Source organism: Montipora foliosa, chromosome 1, assembly GCF_036669935.1.
Source record: "Montipora foliosa isolate CH-2021 chromosome 1, ASM3666993v2, whole genome shotgun sequence".
Lineage (NCBI taxonomy): Eukaryota > Metazoa > Cnidaria > Anthozoa > Scleractinia > Acroporidae > Montipora > Montipora foliosa.
This window is the reverse complement of record NC_090869.1, coordinates 2971888-2991887: the sequence shown is the minus strand read 5'-3', so window position 1 is coordinate 2991887 and position 20000 is coordinate 2971888. Positions and strand designations below refer to the sequence as shown.

Below are 20000 nucleotides of genomic sequence, written 5' to 3'. Positions count from 1 at the left end.
GCACTCCCCAAAGTACTGATTTACAGATCAATGCTTTCACGGTCCATGTCAAAACTATGTAAACTATGTAAACTAAACACTAACTGACCCAAGTTTTAAGTTATGATTTTAAAAGGAAACCTGTTTATTTTAACTGGAATTTTCTTATTTATTGGTCCGCCATTACTAACTGTAAAATCTTGAGAGAGCTGGGTCGAGGAGAAACTGACGTCAAAGACTCACTAGTTTAAGAATGCAATGATAAATGATTAATATGCAGCACGGGAGTTTTGGGCAATCAGACTTTTAAACCCGTGTTTTGCATATATAATAAATTACGTTAACACGCTGAAATTTTAAGCTAGTGAGTAAATGACGTCATTTTCTCTAGATCCAACCCTCTGAGGTCCAATCGGCCAGTTTTGAACGTGAGTAATGGCGGACCGTGAAATCCAAACCTTACCCTCAAAATAAACAGCCTTTGGATAAAACTCAAAGCTCAAAATTTTGCCAGTTAGGTGTTAAGCTAACACGCTTTCAAAATCTGAAGAATAAAAGGAAATGATTTTTTGATCATAGTGCCCTTCATGAAGTGACGAAAAAGGGTCAAGTTACCGAAAATTTTACACTGATGTGAATAATTTATACAAATAATAATAAAAACATCATATTGATAAAATTATTGTGAAATTATAAAATCATCAAAATAAGGTAGCCCATAGGCTAGCCCATGGGCTAGCCCATGGTCTAGCCCATGGGCCCGGGCCCAGGTTTTGTCCACACCCGACGAAAACCGCAACCGAGGCAAAGACGAAAGCAACCGAATGCCGCGGCCAACTTAGCTCCCCAAGGTAAAGAATGAATATCCAGTCTGTTTTTCACAGCACCAATGCAACACAACGCACTGTTTAATATGTTCATCTCATTTTGCCGTGACAGCTGAGAACAGAGAATGTTGATAACCTTTCGGTCGATAAAGGCTGGTTTCCATTAAGCTGCGATCAGGCTCTATTTTAGTTTCGCGTGATGCGTAATGTGCAGTTGGCGAAACGAAAAATAGAGCCTGACCAAATTCCTCTTCGAGATTCCTTCCACCCACTTTTTTTGATTGATTGACATGTCCTTCATCGGCCAATCAAATTTACTTCCATTACACCAATACACGCGTGGACGGCAGATTCACGCTGTTTTGTTTTGACCAGAGTTAATTACCGTGGGAGGAATATTATAAACGAATTCGAAAGTTACCGTTGGCTTTAATTTGAGAAAAACACATTTAAAGCATGGGGAATGTTTTCGACGACTATATTGCGGCAAAGGCCGCTGAATATGCAATCTTTTAAGCTTGACATCTTAATTTGTAATTGAGACAACCTAGCATTTTGTCGTTGGACGGTTTGGAAATACATTATTCCTTTAACGTGTTTGCCCATGAAGGTTTCTTTGGTGATTTTTTCGGGTAATATCTTCAGTTGCAGTGTATTTCTAGAATTGCACGCAGTAAAATCATGATAAGTTTGGCTGTTAATTTTTTGATGGAGTACGAACAGTAAGATGGACTCGCAAAGTTTCTTTTGTTGTTATACAATTGATCTCTCTGGAAACATGCCAGTTTAGTTTCTGGAGTGCGAGTTTTAAGTTAAATCAACTGGAAATATTATGAAGTGTGCAAACAAACCGTGTCATGTACGGTAAATAAATAAAGCCGTTTGATACACAGATATTCAAAACATGCATTCGTATAACTTGCCGTTTTATCAGCATCTCCTCCTGTTGATATATATGTCCCCTGTCTCATCCAGGAAACCAATATGCATCGGCTTTCATTGCCATTTGAAAGAACCAGCTATTTAGCTTTCAAAACATCAGGGAAGTTTGTTCCAAAGTACTTTCAACCCCATGGCCACAGAGCTCGACAAGGGAATCGCTAATTTCACTCGTTCCAGAGATTCAAACCCGATTCTGGACAAATTATGAGATGTTTCAGATGGCATATCTCCATTTATACAAATAAAATCAAGTTGCACCGTTCACGGCATTGTAAGAACAAAAGGGAGCAAATTTTTTCGTACACTTATGGCGGATTAGTCTCGAGAACTTTGCGAGAGCTCCGCGCAATCACGATGGCATTTTCACTTCCGGCGTTTCAACAGCCAATCAGATCACAAGTCCGGAATTCTTGAGAGACTTTTGGTCAGGCCCAATTTTAGCGAGTGACGACATAAGAGAACATATGGGCGAAGCTAAAAATGGGCCTGATCACAGGTTAGGTTTCCATATGATCGCAGACAATCGCAAAGAGAGCTGTTTCCATATAATCGCAGACGATCGCAAACGATCACAGAGCCGGCTGCAGCCATACATTTCGGTCAGCAGAAATGTCAAATGTACACGCGCGTTGTGCTCGTGGCAAAATCTTAGTAAACAACATAGCGGACATCGAGGAGGAAATTTTGCTGCAAGCAAATTTGCTTCTTCTTTTAGTCCTGAAGCGACGGCATCGTCAGCTTCAAAAGCGAAGGAAACATCGGTTTTGAGTTCAAAAAATATTCATGAAGAGACAAAAACTTGGGGTTTTCCACACACTGCCCAGAGAACTTCGTGTTTCTGACAGAACAGTAACGAACATAAACGAACATTCAGGCTTTGTTGCTAAGAAGCGTTGAATCATTTGAGTCAGAATTAAAATTATTATGGGATACGTTTCGATCGCAGATCGCAGAACTTTGGTTTCCATATGATCGCAGGATCACAAACGATCGCAGACAATCGCACACGATCGCAGACGATCCCAGAAGATAGAACATGGTTCTATCTTCTGCAATCGTCTGCGATCACGATCGCAGGATCACAGACGATCGCAAACGATCGCAGAAGTGGGTTTCCATATGATCGCAGACAATCGCAGAACTTTCTGGGATCTGCGATCTGCGATTTGCGATCGTCTGCGATCATATGGAAACCAGCCTTTAGATCGAAATGACTTTCGCGTATCTTTCAAGGCCGGCCGCTAGACGAGCGGCGTCACCGTTGAGACGAGTTTTCCCAGACACGTGTAAATTTCTTGATAGAATTTCTGCTGATCTTTATAACATCTGTACATAGTTAGTAGAGGGGACTACTCCTCTACTAACTATGATCTGTATTAAACAGATTTCGAACAACTTTTAGAAATCTTGTCGTTTGCTGGAAAAAGAAAAACGATCAACGCTTTATGAAAGTGAGTTTTAATATTATAATCGAATGTGCCAAACTTCGCAGATTGTAAATACAGCAAATACGCATACTAATTATCGCTGCGATTGACCTGCAAAAGTATGCAGATTTCTTTGATAGCATCTGCTCCAAATAAAAGCATACTGCATCCTCTCTTAACCGCGGCGTAAATCAACCGGAAAATCCGTCTCGTCTCCGGTAACCGAAAGCCGAGGTTTTACCTCGGTCAAACTGGGGCTTGAACCTGCGGTTTCACCTAGTCAGAACCGCGGCAAATGCACAAATAGTTTCGAGCGGTACTGTATAAGGAAAAGTACGCCTTATCGCAGGTTAGAACTTTACTTGTCTGAGTCACTTGGGGGTCTATAATTTCATGACGTCATTAGTGCAAAGCGCTATTTAACGGTATGTTGTCTACCACGGCACTGCGGCACCAGCCATTCTACTCAACTCAATTTAAACTTAAGCCGACTTGGCACCAGCCATTCTACTCAATCTACTTTACCCACTTTCATTCACTTCGGCATTGCAGCTCGCGCAGTAAAAGTAACGCTTCTTTGTGGAGGGGTATTCTGCAATCGCTCCTTTCCGCATATAACCTCCAAATGTTGGAGGATCGTCATTCTATCAAGTATTTTCCTTTACAGTGTTTTAAAACGCTTACCAAAGGTTCACGAGGCTTTCATAGTATATCAGTCCGGCCTTGATTCCCTTTTCATCTTCTTCATAACTTAGCGAAGTGAAACACAACAAGCAGCAACTCTTGCACCTTCCTTGGGAGCAGCAAATGTGGTTACCAAATTTGGTAATGTTTGCATGACAGTTGCCCTAGCAATGTTGAAGAATCAGTCACGCGATTTTATTTAAAAAGTTCCAGAACATTTTGGGGACAGCCATTCTTAGAGTTATTTTCATAGAGTTAGAGTTAAGTTTCCAAAATCTTGAATTCAGGATTTTGGCAGTCCAAAAGCCTGAATGCAGGATTTTTGCAGTCCAAAATCTTGAATTCAGGATTTTTTGGCAGTCGTTAACTCTAACTCTAAGTGATAGTTAACCTCGAACATTTTACACTATTTTTCCGTTTTGACAGTGATTGATGACGGTCTATTTCACCCTGCACGCAGTCACTGTTCGTTTTAAAAATTAAATTAAAGCTGCTTGTGTTTTTATTGAATGCTGTTTACACTATGACCGGAATCGCTTGTGCAGACACCGATTAACACAAATCAATTCTTCCATCTAGATTATATTCTTCAGCTCAAATAGACCTTTTCACGGTTTCTGACGCCACCTTGGTTGGGTGGCAAACGTGCAAAAATCAAAAATGTTAAAATATTGTTAGTCGTTTTATTGACTCGACGGAAACTTGGATCATTGCACAGGGCCCGACGCCTGAAATGAAATTAAAGCTGCTAGTTAAACTGTGGCAGGAATCACTTGTGCAGACCACGATTGACTCATAAATCAATTCTTTCTCCTAGATTATACTCTTGAGCTCAAATTTAGGCGTTTCTCATGTGAGATTATCTGCAAAGAAAAAGGAGGCACCGAATAGATACTTCGACTGCTGACATTCCGGCCGGCAACTAAAGCGGAAACAATAATCAGAGCCATTTTAGAATTAGGTGCAATTATTGGAGTGTGACCTAGTCATAACTGATAAATATATCTCTTCATTTATTTAATTAATAACCGGGCCATCTTATTTACAGCATTTTCAAAAATACCACCATTCGAGATTTCTGTCCTAAAGCAGTACACAGGTCTACTACTGGTCTACTACAGGTCACTACTGTTCCTGGCCTAATCTCCCAGTCACCTCTGGTAAACAATTCTTATCGCAAAAACCCTCCTTGACTTCCTTCCAGTTGTCAACTCATTCGAAGTTTAGAAAATTGCGTGCGCTGACACAACTTTCTCAGTTCGGATTTTTTACTAGAGTTTTGAACAATTGCAATGACGAATTGATGATACTGCTCTCACAGGAAGACACCCCTGAGGGTTCCAGACCGAATGGCGTCAAGTTATTTGATACGCTTATAGCTCTCTTAGAATTTGCAGCGGTTGACGTGAGAAAATAAACCGTCCGTAAAAACCCATCAAATAACCCGAGACAACACAGAAAATGAAATGTGAGTTAGCCAGCGTAACTGGATTATATTATTTAAATACTCGCGAGGAGCGAGTACGATGGTTTTGGCCGCGACTGGCATGAGCACTAGTAACTCCCGGCCAAAACAACGACACAACCATCGATTTACTTCCGCGTGTTTAAATAATCCTGCAATAAAATTTCCCACCAGCTACGCAGGCTGAAGGTGAGTGAACTGTTAGTAAAACCGGATTTTGACCAACAGAAAATATAACAGATCAATAGCTGAATCAAATAACTTGAAGTCATGAGGTATCGAATCCATGGGGTTGTCTGCCCGTGCTGCCCCCCCCCCCCGGGTGGGGGGGGGGGGGTGGAGGGGGAAGGAGGGGGGAGGGCTGCCATGCCCAGGGGATTTGACTTGATCTCCTCTCCCGTGGCTGGGGAATAGTAGGAAATTTGACAAAACTCATGATCCCAAGAGTGGGGCATTCTCGTTCCCAGAGCTGCGATCCTTTTAGCCAGCGCAGCACATCGAGAGCTCTAGACTGCGAGTAGTCATCTCTCTGTTGCTCTTGAATCGTTGAAACGAACGCGTACGTTGGACTTTCAGTGGCCGAAGCTACGGGTCGAAAATAGTGCGGGCGTTGGTCGCCGTATTTGCGAGCCGCAGTTTCAGCCATTTTGAAGTGTTCATTCGTTTCAACGATTTCAGAGTAAAAGAGAGACTGCTCGCAGTCTGGCAGGTGCCGATCCATTCTCGTCACTGATTGGTCAGATGGGAACACAATAAAAACGCTGACCGGAACAAACTAACCCACGATCAGGCGTACTTTTCTTTAGAAAGGGCGCACTCTCTAAAGAAAAGTACGCCTGATCGCAAGGTAAGGTACAAACCGGAAGAGAAACTTCATTGAACAATGGCCGAAACTTGCAACGGAAATATTATTAGTAAAAACCATCCTTTGGATTTATTTGATGAAAAGGCAATTAGGGAAGGAATCGTACCGGACTGAGAATAGTTTTCAGGTGTAAAAATTTCTTTCGACGATGGAAGGATCATTGGTTTACCATAGCGAATATGTAGAACTTGTTTTAAAAAGTCACGAAATTTCAGGAGGTTGTGAAGACGGATAGTTCATTCGAAAGCTCAGCAGGAGTCGGCTATCCGATCTAAAATAGGGAAGTCTGTGCAGCAGAGCCCGTCCTACACCAGGTGTGGGACGTGAGAAAAAGGAGCAAGGTCAACTGGTTATATGTTACGCAGGATTTTTGATTAAGCTCGATTCACGTGTTTACAGTTTGTCCAAGTGTTTATTTTGGCCCTGGCGACAACGCAAAGCCTTGACTCGCTACGTTGGACAGTAGGAACCTTTAGATTCTAGGACGAGGACGAGAACGAGTACGAGTTTTGACTGGCAGTTTTTAGCGAAAATACTTTAAATATTTATAGAGCCCGTACGATTAATCTTCCTTTTTGTTAGCAGTATACATGTAGGTTGCTTGGTGATTGACTAAAAAGCACTCATGAAACCGACTAGTTAGCGCGCGCATGTTTCTCATGTAGCTCCGCAGTGAGTAGGACTGGTGATGAGATTTAAATTACCGGTAAGTTGCTTTGTTTTAGATATCCCAGTGCGCAATTTGCTCTCCAGTATGGTGGTTTCTGTGCCATGTGATCGCCAGCTGTAAAGGGCCCATTGCAGGCAAGCGAAAGCAACGCAAGCACTAAGGCAAAGAATTTCAAGCAAGCAAAGCACCTCAAGCAAACAAAGCAACTCAAGCAAGCAAAGCAACGCAAGCAGGCAAAGCAATTCAACGGCAAGTTACTAATGCGCGAGAAAAGGCAGAAATATTAAATGAATATTTTTGCGATCAGAGTAAGGTTGATGATACATTTGCATCCCTCCCAAGGGATTCTTCTTTTTTTCAGAATAATGCGTTTTTGTCTAATGTTTTTACAACGGAACGAGAGGTTTACAATCTACTTAAAATTGTTGATGTTTGCAAGGCGTGTGGACCTGACGGTATAGGGAATCGCATTCTTAAACTTTGTTCTGGCGGTATCGCTTCTTCGTTTTCAAAGTTAGTTAATATCTCTTTGTCTTCTGGTGTTTTTCCGTGTCAATGGAAGTTTGCAAATGTCATTCCGCTGTTTAAAAAGGATGATCGCCAGTGTAAATTGAATTATCGTCCTGTGTCCCTTTTGTGTTCTTTGTCTAAGATATTAGAGAAAATTGTCTTTATTAGACTTTACAATTTCTTTCTTGATATTGGTTATCTCAATCGCTTACAGTCTGGTTTCCGCCCAGGTGACTCGACGGTAAATCAATTAATTTATCTGGTACATCAAATTTACCAAGCTGTTGAGGATGGGAAGGAAGTGCGTATGGTTTTTTTGGATATCAGCAAGGCGTTTTACAAGGTGTGGCACAAAGGTCTTCTTTATAAGCTTAAATCAGTAGGAATCAGGGGAGCTTTGCTTAGCTGGTTTGAAAGTTATTTGTCTAATCGTCAACAAAGAGTGGTTTTAGATGGGCAGTCATCTGATTGGCGCCAAGTTGAAGCAGGGGTTCCTCAAGGTTCGGTTTTGGGGCCTCTGTTATTTCTTATATATATTAATGACATAACAGATGAAACTCAGTCAAAATGCTTACTTTACGCTGATGATACTTCGCTTTTTGAAGTCGTTGATTCACCTGGTAACACTGCGTTGATGTTAAATAAAAACCTTGAATCCATACAAAGGTGGGCTACGAAATGGCTTGTTACAATTAATCCTAGTAAAACTGAATGTATGACGTTTTCATCTAAACGGGTAAGACTGCTGTATCCCGACCTATTTTACAACGGAAATAACATTAATGAAGTTTCTAGCCATACCCACTTAGGCATAACGCTGTCTTCTAACCTGACATGGAGAGCTCACATATTTAGTATTTATCAAAAAGCTAGTAAAAGATTAAATATGTTGAAAGGAATTAGGTATAAAGTAGGCAGGGATACACTCAGAAAATTGTATAAGTCGGTTATCAGACCTGTTATGGAGTATGCTGATGTGCTTTGGGACGGCTGTACTGATGAGGAAAGCGAACTCCTTGAATCGGTTCATTATGAAGCCGGGAAAGTCGTCGCAGGTGCTATGCGGGGAACAAGTAGGATTCGCCTTATGACAGAGCTGGGGTGGGAGGAGATGGAAGTTAGACGCGATATTCATAAGCTTGTTTGTTATTTTAAGATAGTAAAAAATTTGAGTCCGTCTTATCTTAAGGATCTGCTCCCAGCTAGAGTCTGTGAGAGAACTCATTTTAACCTTCGATCTTCTCAAAATTTTACTCTTTTTCCTGTGCGCACAGAGCGCTTTAAAAGGTCTTTTTTCCCTTCCACAACTAAATTGTGGAACGACATTGATTTGGAAATTCGTGAATCTGATTCAATTGGCTCTTTTAAGAGAGCGTTAGTTAATTATTTTAATATTCCAAAGTATTTTTCGCCTTTTGATTATGCTCTTGACAGATACTCTTCCGTAATTCATACTAGACTGCGTCTAGGCGCTTGTGGTCTAAATTATTATCTATTTAAGATCGCTGTTAAGTCTTCACCTATTTGTGGCTGCGGCTTTGACAATGAGACTATAACTCATTTCTTTTTACAATGTCCTAATTATGCTGCCCTCAGATCTGATTTGCTCGCTGCTGCTGCTCGTATAGCTTCTGGTCAATATTCTGACCAGCAAAAAGTTGAAGTTTTTCTGTTTGGCTCTTCTGACATGTCAAATAATGAAAATGTTGAAATCTTCTCTCATGTCCAGCACTTTATAAGAGAGTCTAAACGTTTTTCTTTTCGTGGTCATTATCATTGACCTAATTAACTTAACTGTCTTTTTTGACTTACTTTGTATCCCGTGCCCGTGTTTGTTTTTTATGTGGTAATTAGAATTTTGGTGTAAGCCCCCGTGATGAGCTCATTTAGCTCTTGGGGCAAACATGTATATAAATATGTTTAAATGAAAAAAAAACGGCAAGCAAGGTGAACGCAAGCAAGGAAACCAACCTTAGCAAGCAAACTATCTCAATTAAGTAGGCACTTCAAGTAAGCAAAGCAACGCAAGCACTGAGGCAAAGAACTTCAAGTAGGCATACAAAGCACCTCAAGCTCTTCAAGAGAATTCAGAATTCCGCCACATATCCGGGACCTTTTCCATCGCTTGTAGCGCTAAATTTAAACTCTCGCGAGTCAAAAGACGCAAAACAATAAAGAAAATGGCCGAAAACGGCGCAACATCGACTGCTTCTTGTCATTTTTTCATTCTATACAGCGCACTGATCGCCTAGGTTCACTAGGGTATTTAAAGAAGAGGTATTAAGCTTTTATTCTAAATATTTTTGTAAGCCGTTGATCCTAGATAAGGTTTATCAAACTGATATTGAAAATGCTTAAGTTTTACTTGTTATTCGTATGAAAATATTGACTCATTAATATTCCCATTGATTTTTTTCTCCAGAAACGGTATTAGCGACTTAGGTACACTCGGGCATTCTAAGTTCCCGATCTGGAGGAAGACTGTGCAAATTTTCATGTTTATACGATGACCACAAGCTTTATCAAAATGATGGTTTCTAAAAGTTATACCAAAAACCTTCAAAAATGGTTGCCTTCGAACTCCCTTGAGTATTTTAACAGAGTTTTCAACTCCGCCCCCGCTGACAACAGAGTGCAGTCGTGAATAATGAAGCATTCTTATGGTGTTGAAAAAAAAAGCGGCACATTTAAACTCCACGGGCTAATAAACATGTGTGTAGGTTCACAGACATAGCGGGAAATGATAAATGTGAAAAAAATAAAGCAAATTTGTTATCTGGAAAAGTTGACTCAACTTATCTATTAAGTGACAGTTATGTGTGCACTGTGCAGTTATGAATAAATGCCATTGGTCATAAACTTTTATTACATTTGGTGGCTTCTAAAGAAGCCGTTTTCATGAGAGCAGCATTCCGCTCACTGGATGCGTCCGGCGAAATAACTCTTCGTGAACTTGATCTGAACTTTCTCTACTGGGCGGGGAGCTGTTTTGCGGCCTTGTTCATCTAAGAAGGAGAGCGACTTGCCAAGAAACAGCTTCAAGCTGACTGGAGCGTCGACGCGACATCCACCGCCTGTTACTGTTAAACACTTCTTCAGATAAGGACCAAGGCCGGCTGCCATCAGTTCCTCTTCACTGGCGAGGTACGGAGATCCACGGAGGTCTGTCGGCAAACCAGGAAAGATCGCTCGCACTACATCGTGCCGCATCGTGATAGTTTCGTTGCAGACCAGGGGCGATTTTAAACCCTTCTCAAATAGAAGAGCTAGTCTCTCTCGGCATTCATCGGCGCGAAGTGGATCGACAAATCTGTTCTCGAAGGCGGCGATGATATCTTCGGGCAAGTGCTTGTCTGGCTCCCATGTATTTTCGCTGGGGGAGTAGTTCTGCCAGAGGACTTCATCCAATGACAGAACTACTCCCCAGCCGGTCTCAGAGAGATCATTTTTGATTTTCGTTAAAAAGATCTCGGAGTGTTCGCAACGTTGTTTTATATTGTTGTTGCTTTTTTTTTTTTCTTAAAAAGCTTGCAAAATACTCTCAGGCAGGACTGCATTAACCGGAGTGTCGAATAGAAATTTCGTGACCTGTGAAAACCATGTCTCGCGCTTGCTCTTTGAGGAACGTTTTGAAAACCACCTGTGTGATATAAATATTTTACCTTATCGGCAGACTGTTAACGATCTCCTTTGCAGCCGATTTTTCAGTTATGAAGAAAATTTCAGCGGAGTATATGAACAACGCGCGTGTGAAGCGAGTGATCCACCCGTCGCACTACTCAGAATGAACCTACGATCAAGCCATTTTTTTTGTGCTCTTTATTTTCTTGACATGGAGGCGAACACAATGTTTGGGACAAAAAGTAAATGTATCGGTCGGCTGTTTTGTTTTGTTTTGTGTTTTCCAGTCCTCCGCATTTCTTACTTGGAAAAAAACCGCCGTAATCGAAGGTTGAGCTTTTCAAACCATTTGTTGCACGTGAAACTATTTCGATAATTCAGAAAACATTTTTACCATCGGGTGTTGGTTGCATGTAAGTCAAATAAAGATATCGGGGCACACGAATTCGCAAAACGCTTTGTGAAGAGAGCGGCCCGCCTTTAATTAGTGCGCTTTTGTTAACTGTATTGCACCTTGGGATTTACTTTACGCATTCAACCGTTTGATTGACAGCAGCTGAAATCTGCGAAGAGACTCAAGTATTTCCAAAGCTAAATCTGTTGACCAATCACAACCGACAAGTTCTAGACATGCAAATTATTATGCCGCGCGTTAATAATCTGAGAACTGTAAGTACATGTCGCGAAAGACAATGGCATTCTGCGCGATGCCTTGTAAGGATATGCACACAGGGAGACTATCTGGGAAATTCGCATGAGAAATACCAAGAGAGGATATCATCCACTCAGGCAAAATACATAATAAACTTTAGGGCCAAAACAAGAGACGAAAACCGGTCGTTCCGTGCGCCTAAAGTGCATCTTTTACAGTGTAAGTATTATTAATCGGCAATCTCAAAGCCTGCGTATTTGTTCAAGATTGGTTAGTCATCAGGGCGATATTGATATATGCATGTAGCATCTTTACTACTCTAACGCAATTTTATGTAACTGTCATTAAGTGTCCCACCTGCACTCCAGTCACGACCATTTCACAAGCTGCCAGTCCATAGTTACTAACTATTTTTTTCAGGATTTGTACAGAATTTTTATTTCATCTGGAAATAATGGAATCTTCTAGCGCTGGAGCACTTATTTGGGACACTGTAAACTGAAATCAACAAATTGACGCAAACAAATTCAAATGCTGGTTTTTCAGGAGGGGGAAAACCGGAGAACCCGAAGAAAAACCTCTCGGAGCAGAATAGAGAATCAACTAACGAAACCCACACGTGACACCGAGTCTAGGAATTGAACCTGGGCCAAAATGGTGGGAAGTCAGTGCTCTCACCACGACGACAGCCCTGCACCAACTAAAGAACACGAGAAGAGAAGATTAAGTTGGGTAAACCACATCGTCAATTTCACAACTTGATGTGTACACCAAAAAAAGTACACCAACAGAAATGTAAGGAAACAACTTAAAAACACAAAGGCTTGCAACACTAAAAAGCAAAGTAATTATAATAACAGACTGAGCTTCGTGACGGGATTTCAGAGCCAAAAGGACTTCAAACGGGAGAGCTAACTAATTTTTGCAACTCGTGTTAGCAACCATTTGAAAACCGACTCCTGATGGTAATGGTGTAAAAAACACAAGTAACACATACAACAGTCTCATGGTGTTTTACATTTCTCGGAGAGATAGACAACCAGTACCGGGGGTCTTCCTTCTCTACTCTTCAAGGCGAACAGTGTGGGCCCGTTGCGCTTTAATTAACGTACCACAGTGTTGATTAATTGGAAGCGTTGTGATGCGGGGACTACGTTTTGTAGTCCTTATCCGAGAAGACTTAAAAGTCGAACCAGTTGGAGATGAAATTGCAAAGCCTGCACTTTCTCCTCCGGGATTTTCAACCCGCGGGCGGAACTTTCAACCCGCGATCTCCCGCAAGAAAGCCCGATACTCAACCAACTGAGCAAGCATCAACCGCGTTGCAAAGTATGGCAAGTAGTGTCAAAATTCAAACACGCAATTCAAACGTCCAATTCGGAAGGAAAGGAACTTAAGTTGAGTGAACAACAACAAGAGTGAATTAGATATGAGTGTTGTTATGGCATGGGTGGGGTGGGTGGGATCCCCAGCACAGTCACAAATGAGGCTATTTTTAGAATACTCATTACCGCGAAACTCAGTTGTCATGTCCTAGAAAAAAAAATGGCAGAAGCAGTCACGTGTGACATGGCATCTTCTGATTGGTTCAAACTGGCGTCCCCTTGTTTGTTTCGTCATCACTTCTTTCCATCCCTCAAACTAACATTTCCCCTTTTATTCAACTTATACGACGTCAGGAGCCCATCATGAGCTCCTGACGACGTACAGTCTACTTTAGACTATAAATCTACTTCAGCGAAACAAAGATTTTAAACAAGCTGAGAAGATTCACAGTAGGCGAGGCAAAGAGTTGAACCCGGATCGATGGCTTCACCTTGCAGTTTCCGATATCCACTAGACTAACGAGACAACCTCCCGGAAAAACGAATTTTTTTAGAGTATTGAAATAGTAGTACCCGGCAAAACAATTGACAGTTAACCGTCTTCAACGGGGTTTTTACACCTAAATACTGTAAATCAGCGCGGCATAGCTTAGAAACGCTATTTCTTGTTGAACTAAAGCTGTAATTCTGCCTGTTTTCATTCTTTTTAGAGCGGTAAGCTTGTCAATAATTAACATGGGATATTGCGTCATGTAATTGTTACGAAATGTCCAATGTCAGGATGAGGGATGGAAATTAGTGTTGACCGTTTGTTTCGCGCCCAAAGTGTAATCCATTTGTGGCTGTGCTGGGACAAGGCCGCAAAGTGATAGATCAACACTCTTATCTAATTCACTCTTGGTGCCAAGTTTTCTAGTGCGGGAGCGCTAACTGGGGACACTGACGGTAAACTGCGGAAATCAACAAATTCAGTAACGCAAATCAAATCAATTGCTGTTTCTCTCACTAGTACAATTCGGCAATTCAAACATTCAAATCGGCTATTCCAACCTTAATTCCGGCAAATCCAACCTCCAGTTGTCCAATTCAAACGTTCAATCCGGCAATTTTTAGTGTCACTATTCAAACATGCATGTCATTCAAACTTTCAATTCGACAATTCAAATTGAATTGAAGGTTCGAATTTCGGAAATGAATGTTTGAATTGTTCAACTTCCAAACTGAAGGTTTGAATAGCTGCCTCAACAAAGAAGCGACCTAAAGACATCGGCATCAAATATCTAAAGAGCATCCACGAGAACGAATTAACTCCAGAGGTTCAAGGAGGACAGCTACTGACCTTGGCCACAAAACAAAACACGCTCAAGAAGTCAGAAGAACGAGTGGAAGAATTAAAAAAAAAAACAAAATGAACCCGGGCCCGGGTCAAACATTTAAGAACAGAAGATCACTCGCTTCTGCCGCCGATGAATATATCGGTTGAGCCTAGAATTCAATTGGCGCAAAAGCGAGACGCCATAATTTCACATTCACATTACTGCTGAGAAAATCAATACCAAGAAACTAAAAACACTACTTTCGAGACCAACTATTTTCTTGGAAGAAAACGTATCACACAGCAGTATAGAGATTCAAATGTAAAGCCGCATACGGCAAAAACCATTGCTAAATGAATACTACAGGAGCCGCCTCAAGGAGGCATCCATTCAAATATGTCCTCAAGAGAGCAAAATTATGACAAAGGCAACAGAAACCAGACCACGTAGAGGGAGTCGTGTAGGTCTTTCAACTCTTTTTAACAATTGCCTGACCAAATAATATGTCAAAAACCTTTATCTAGAGTCGGCTTATCTTAATGCATCGACAAAGAAGCGACCTAAAGAAATTGCCATCAAATATCAAAAGAGCATCCACGAGAACGAATTAACTCTAGAGGTTCAAGGAGGACAGCTACTGACCTTGGCCACAAACCAAAACACGCTCAAGAAGTCAGAAGAACCAGTAAAAGAAAAAAAAAGAAAAATGATCCCGGGCACGGGTCAAACATTTAAGAACAAAAGATCACTCGCTTCTACGGCCGATGAATATATCGGTCGAGCCTAGAATTAAATTGGCGCAAAACCCAGACGCCATAAGGTCACATTCACATTACTGCTGAGAAAATCAACACCAAGAAACTAAAAACACTACTTTCGAGACCAACTATTTTCTTGGAAGAAAACGTATCACACAGCAGTATAGAGATTCAAATGTAAAGTCTCATAGGGCAAAGACCATTGCTAAATGAATACTACACGAGCCGCCTAAAAGAGGCATCCATTCAAATATGTACTCAAGAGAGCAAAATTATGACAAAGGCAACAGAAACCAGACCACGAACAAGGGAGTCGTGTAGGCCTGTCAACTCTTTTTAACAATTGCCTGACCAAATAAAATGTCAGAGAACTTCCATCTAGAGTCGGGTTTTCTTAATGCCTCGTCAAAGAAGCGACCTAAAGACATCGGCATCAAATATCTAAAGAGCATCCACGAAAACGAATTAACTCTAGAGGTTCAAGGAGCACAGCTACTGACCATGGCCACAAACCAAAACACGCTAAAGAAGTCAGAAGAACGAGTGAAAGAATTAAAAAAAAAAAAAAAAGAACCCGGGCCCGGGTCAAACATTTAAGAACAGAAGATCACTCGTTTCTACAGCTGATCAATATATCGGTCGAGCCTAGAATTAAATTGGCGCAAAACCCAGAAGCCATAAGGTGACATTCACATTACTGCTGAGAAAATCAACACCAAGACACTAAAAATACCACTTTCGAGACCAACTATTTTCTTGGAAGAAAACAGCAGTATAGAGATTCAAATGTAAAGCCTCATAAGGCAAAGACCATTCCTAAATGAATACTACAGGAGCCGCCTAAACGAGGCATCCATTCAAATATGTCCTCAAGAGAGCAAAATTATGACAAAGGCAACAGAAACCAGACCACGTACAAGGGAGTCGTGTAGGCCTGTCAACTCTTTTTAACAATTGATTGACATCGCGGCCGAAGAAAAACATAAAAATGGTATTTTAAGGCCATTAGACAAGATATGACCTGCTTCGAGGCAGGACATCGGCTTTTTTGATCTTTAGGTCCTTCCGACATAGTTATGTCTGGTCGCGACAAAAGGGTCGCACTTGTCGCAGGCACGCGATGACAGATTTTATATCCAATGTAAACACCAAAAGCATTAGTGCGACCCCTGCCTAAATTGAATGTTTACATTGCCGAATACATGTTTGAATTCGACACTAAAACGAGTCATACTTAATACCTTTTTTCAAATGCTGTTTCTCTCACTAGTAAAATTTGTCTCCTGTCTGCCGAAGGGACGAATCATCCAATTCAGAGATCGAGCGCCGCGTTTACGTCAAATGGCCAGCAGGAAACGGAGAGCGGCCGACGTCACAAAATCATGAATTCTCTTATTCTAATTCGTTTACCTTTTGAGAGGTTGGTTGATAACCATTAGCGCAAGAATGAGCTGATATCAAACGAGTTTCTTCCAGTTTTCACGGTGAAGACGCAAACTCTAGTCTGTCTATTGCCGTAGACGCAGGGGCCGTGTCACGCTATTTTAGGCAAACTTCAAAGCACTAAAAGACGTCCTTGTATCAGTAAAAACCAAAAAATAATGCTGTAGGTTTGTTACCAGTAACCACTGAAGTGCACTGAAGCTATTCTTTGTTGTTTGCAGCCAAGGATGGAGAGGATGGAAATGGACTGAAACTTGAAAAAACTCGCGAGTCTTTTCAAGTTTAGAGACATTGTCGTCAGAAAGACACCGAAAATTAAATACGAGTAGCTCTTTGTGCCATAAACATATTTTGTCAGTGGGTTGTCAGGAATCTTGTACGTGTGAGTTAAGTACTAATTAGACTGCGAGCAGTCCCTCTTCTAAGCTCGGCAGGACTGGAGAGAGCGAATTGGCCGAGAGGGAAACTGGAGAGAGGCGGGAGAGAAGAGGGACTGCATTCTCTTTTGTAACCGACGCGTTCAAATTTCTCCGCGGCCCCAGCATCGGAGAATTGGATTGGTTGATAAACAATAGCATGCTGTCAGCGCGTTGTCAATGCAATTACGAAATTCTAACATATTGACACATCAAATGTAACACGATGCACCGAAAATAGCTAGCATGTTTTGATCAGAGCGAGTTGACACGATGGATTCGGCGGCCAAAGAAAGCATTTTACCTGACCGTTTATCTGAGCGTCTGGGCTTTCTTCCTCTCCCTTTGCGGACTACCTTTTTTTTGGGTGTATTTTCGTTCATGAAGAAAAACACTGCGATCGATTTATTTATTTGCCGCGAAACCGTGGGGATACAGCGCGCGACGAATTGAGGCGGAGTTATTAGTTATCAAGTGACAGATCAGTTTATTTTTAACCGGTTGTCGCCTTTGGTGGGCGGAGTTACTTGAACACGTATGGTTCAAAAGAGAATGCAGTCCCTCCCTCCTTTCCCGCCTTCTCCCCAGCTTCCCCTCGGCTTTCGCTTCGCTCGATTTCCTCACTCGCGCTTTCCTCGCTCGCGCGACCATCCTAAGGGACTGCTCGCAGTCTAAGTACTAATTTAGATTTTTGCCCAGTTTTTACCAAAAATCAGCAAATTAAGCATCACGGTGCACCTTTCATATCTCTGAGATGGCATAGATTGAGTCAAGGATTTTTACCTCGATGAAATTTGATCGTCCGTGTGAGTGTAGTCCTGAGAAGGACTGTTGGCAGTGACTGACGTTTCGAAAACCTGCAAAGGAGTCACTTGACTCTGAAGATGACTTCCTCTCAAAGAGTGGTCGAACAGTCAGTCACTGTCCTTTTCAGGACTCCTTTCACTCAGACAATCGGCGCCTAAAATTATGAATTCCTTTGCAGCAAAGAGTTCTTGTCTAATACAAAAACGAGATGCTTCTGTGAAGCATACACTGGGTTGCCTGTGGTACGTGCTACAGAAAATCAGAAGGCACTTAATTGTGTGGTATTGAAATACAGCATTCCAGTCTCTGAAGAATAACAAATAAAAGAGAAGCGAGAAACATTGGCTTCTGGGCTGACATGTTGATAATTTTCAAGTTCCCTCACAACTTCTTTTCACCACAAGTGACAGCTTTGTAATACTAAACTTCACTGAAGTCAAGCCCTGTTTCGCGGGGTTAGTGTAAGGATGGGAGACCAAAACAATAAACCCCTCATAAAAAACAGAAACATCTGACCGAAAATACTATTAACGCTAACAAATGCGAACTCAGCAAGGTACAGATTCTGTTAGCTTGCTTTATGCAAAAGAAATATTGATGAAAAAGCAAATAACTATTGATACACAGTTTTCAGAAAGAGCAGAAGGAAGTTTCCCGGACGGTCGATCGAGAATAAAATATTTACGACATGAAAACAACATTAATTTTGAACCGTGAATATAGAATATAAAAAGTTACGATCAGCGACAAACATTTTGGGAGATTTTTGCTACGTTCAAGTAAATTGCAAAATCGAAAGTGACATGGCCGGAATTCAGCGGGCGCCGTGATTAAGTTACCGCGGCATGTTTACTCGCCAAACAGTGAAGAATCTGTGTCAAATGATGGCAAGATACCGGGTTTTTGTAAGTTTCTTTTTCTTTCAAGTGTTATAAAGTTTGACAATGAAATGCGCGAAGTCATATATTTTCCGCTGGTATTCCAAGTAATTAGTTGCGGTGTTTTCATTTCACACCTGCCGCACCCACTATTGTGCATTCTGTTTTTCATGTTTGTCAGGGATTGGCCAGTTATTAGTATTTATACCCTCCGCTGTCTCTTGAGTACCATTCACGCTTGCGGTTCCATACAGTTTATTCATCTTTCTGCTTTAAGCCCATCTATTCGTGTGATGCCCAACGACCAGATACAGAGCGAAGGTTCGTCCGTTTCGGCTGAAGTATTCCAAACGTCTTCGGGTGACAGTGGAGGCAACTCAGCAGCCGTTGATCAAGTCTTTTCCATGTTCAAAGATTTTCTTGAGAAAAAAAAAAAAATTAGAAGACAAAGGAAAGCAAATCGAGCATAGAAGTAAGTTAGATAAAGAAGTTGTGCAGCTAAAGTTCAAAGGAAACCAGAAACAATTTGAGCTTAATGCCGAGCTGGATACCATTTTGGAAAGTATTGAAACCGAGAGTGAAAGCATCGAGCCAAAGTTGTCGCAAATCAAGAAGCTTTCCCAAGAAGGCAGGCAACGTATTCGAAAGCGGCAGAAGCTGATAAAAATCGCTGATAAAAGCATGGACGGCTGGCAGGTCGTAGCCGAGTACGAGTCAGACGAACTTGCATCCGGCTCCGAAGATGAAAAACGTCTTAAGAAGGCAAGGGAAGCTGCGAGTCGCAAGAGACGCCAAAAAGAACAACTCTCCAGTGATCGTGGAAAGAAACCAAGAATTGCTTTGGGCACTGATAATCAACTTTTTCGTGATATAAGATAAAGAGTCTCCTCTATACTTTGTATGTTCATGGGTGTTTTGGATACGCTTGCGCATCCTACCATATTTCTCGTGGTATTTGTTTGTATTACGGGAATTTAAGGGTAAAATGTTTTACGTTCGTTTGAGCGAAGCGAATTAGAACGTAAATATATTTTCCGCTGGTATTCCAAGTAATTAGTTGCGGTGTTTTCATTTCACACCTGCCGCACCCACTATTGTGCATTCTGTTTTTCATGTTTGTCAGGGATTGGCCAGTTATTAGTATTTATACCCTCCGCTGTCTCTTGAGTACCATTCACGCTTGCGGTTCCATACAGTTTATTCATCTTTCTGCTTTAAGCCTTCCCCCCCCCCCCCCCCCCCACCTCCCGTTTACTACAGGTTTCGTCATTGCCTTTATCTTTCAGGCCGTAGAGACGCTTTTGAGGGTGCTAATGGGGGTACCCAATTGTCAGTTAACTACTAATTTTTCGGCTAATTGTCAGTTAACTACTATTTTTTTGGCCAATTGTCAGTTAACTACTAATTTTAGTTAT

The 20000-nt window shown here is 41.5% G+C and overlaps 3 protein-coding genes and 1 pseudogene across 7 annotated transcripts in view; 3 read left to right on the top strand and 1 right to left on the bottom strand.

The window, feature by feature from the left end:
* The window catches only part of LOC137993604 (protein NLRC3-like), a 43178-nt gene extending 39192 nt beyond the window's left edge, over positions 1-3986 (bottom strand). For 3 of the 5 annotated variants that reach the window (XM_068839785.1, XM_068839591.1, XM_068839794.1), the window contains exon 1: positions 3860-3984. The gene's annotated coding sequence lies outside the window, so the exon portion shown is untranslated. Of the gene's footprint in view, positions 1-442; positions 524-3859 lie in introns of all 5 variants that reach the window. The other 2 variants (XM_068839661.1, XM_068839778.1) reach the window with 2 other exon arrangements.
* The window catches only part of LOC137995496 (DNA ligase 1-like), a 461965-nt gene that overhangs the window by 214837 nt on the left and 227128 nt on the right, over positions 1-20000 (top strand). The window lies entirely within an intron of this gene.
* Positions 1-20000, top strand: part of LOC137995027 (uncharacterized) — a 224232-nt gene that overhangs the window by 809 nt on the left and 203423 nt on the right. The gene's annotated exons all lie outside the window — the stretch shown is intronic.
* The window catches only part of LOC138008331 (uncharacterized), a 4754-nt pseudogene continuing 3632 nt past the window's right edge, over positions 18879-20000 (top strand).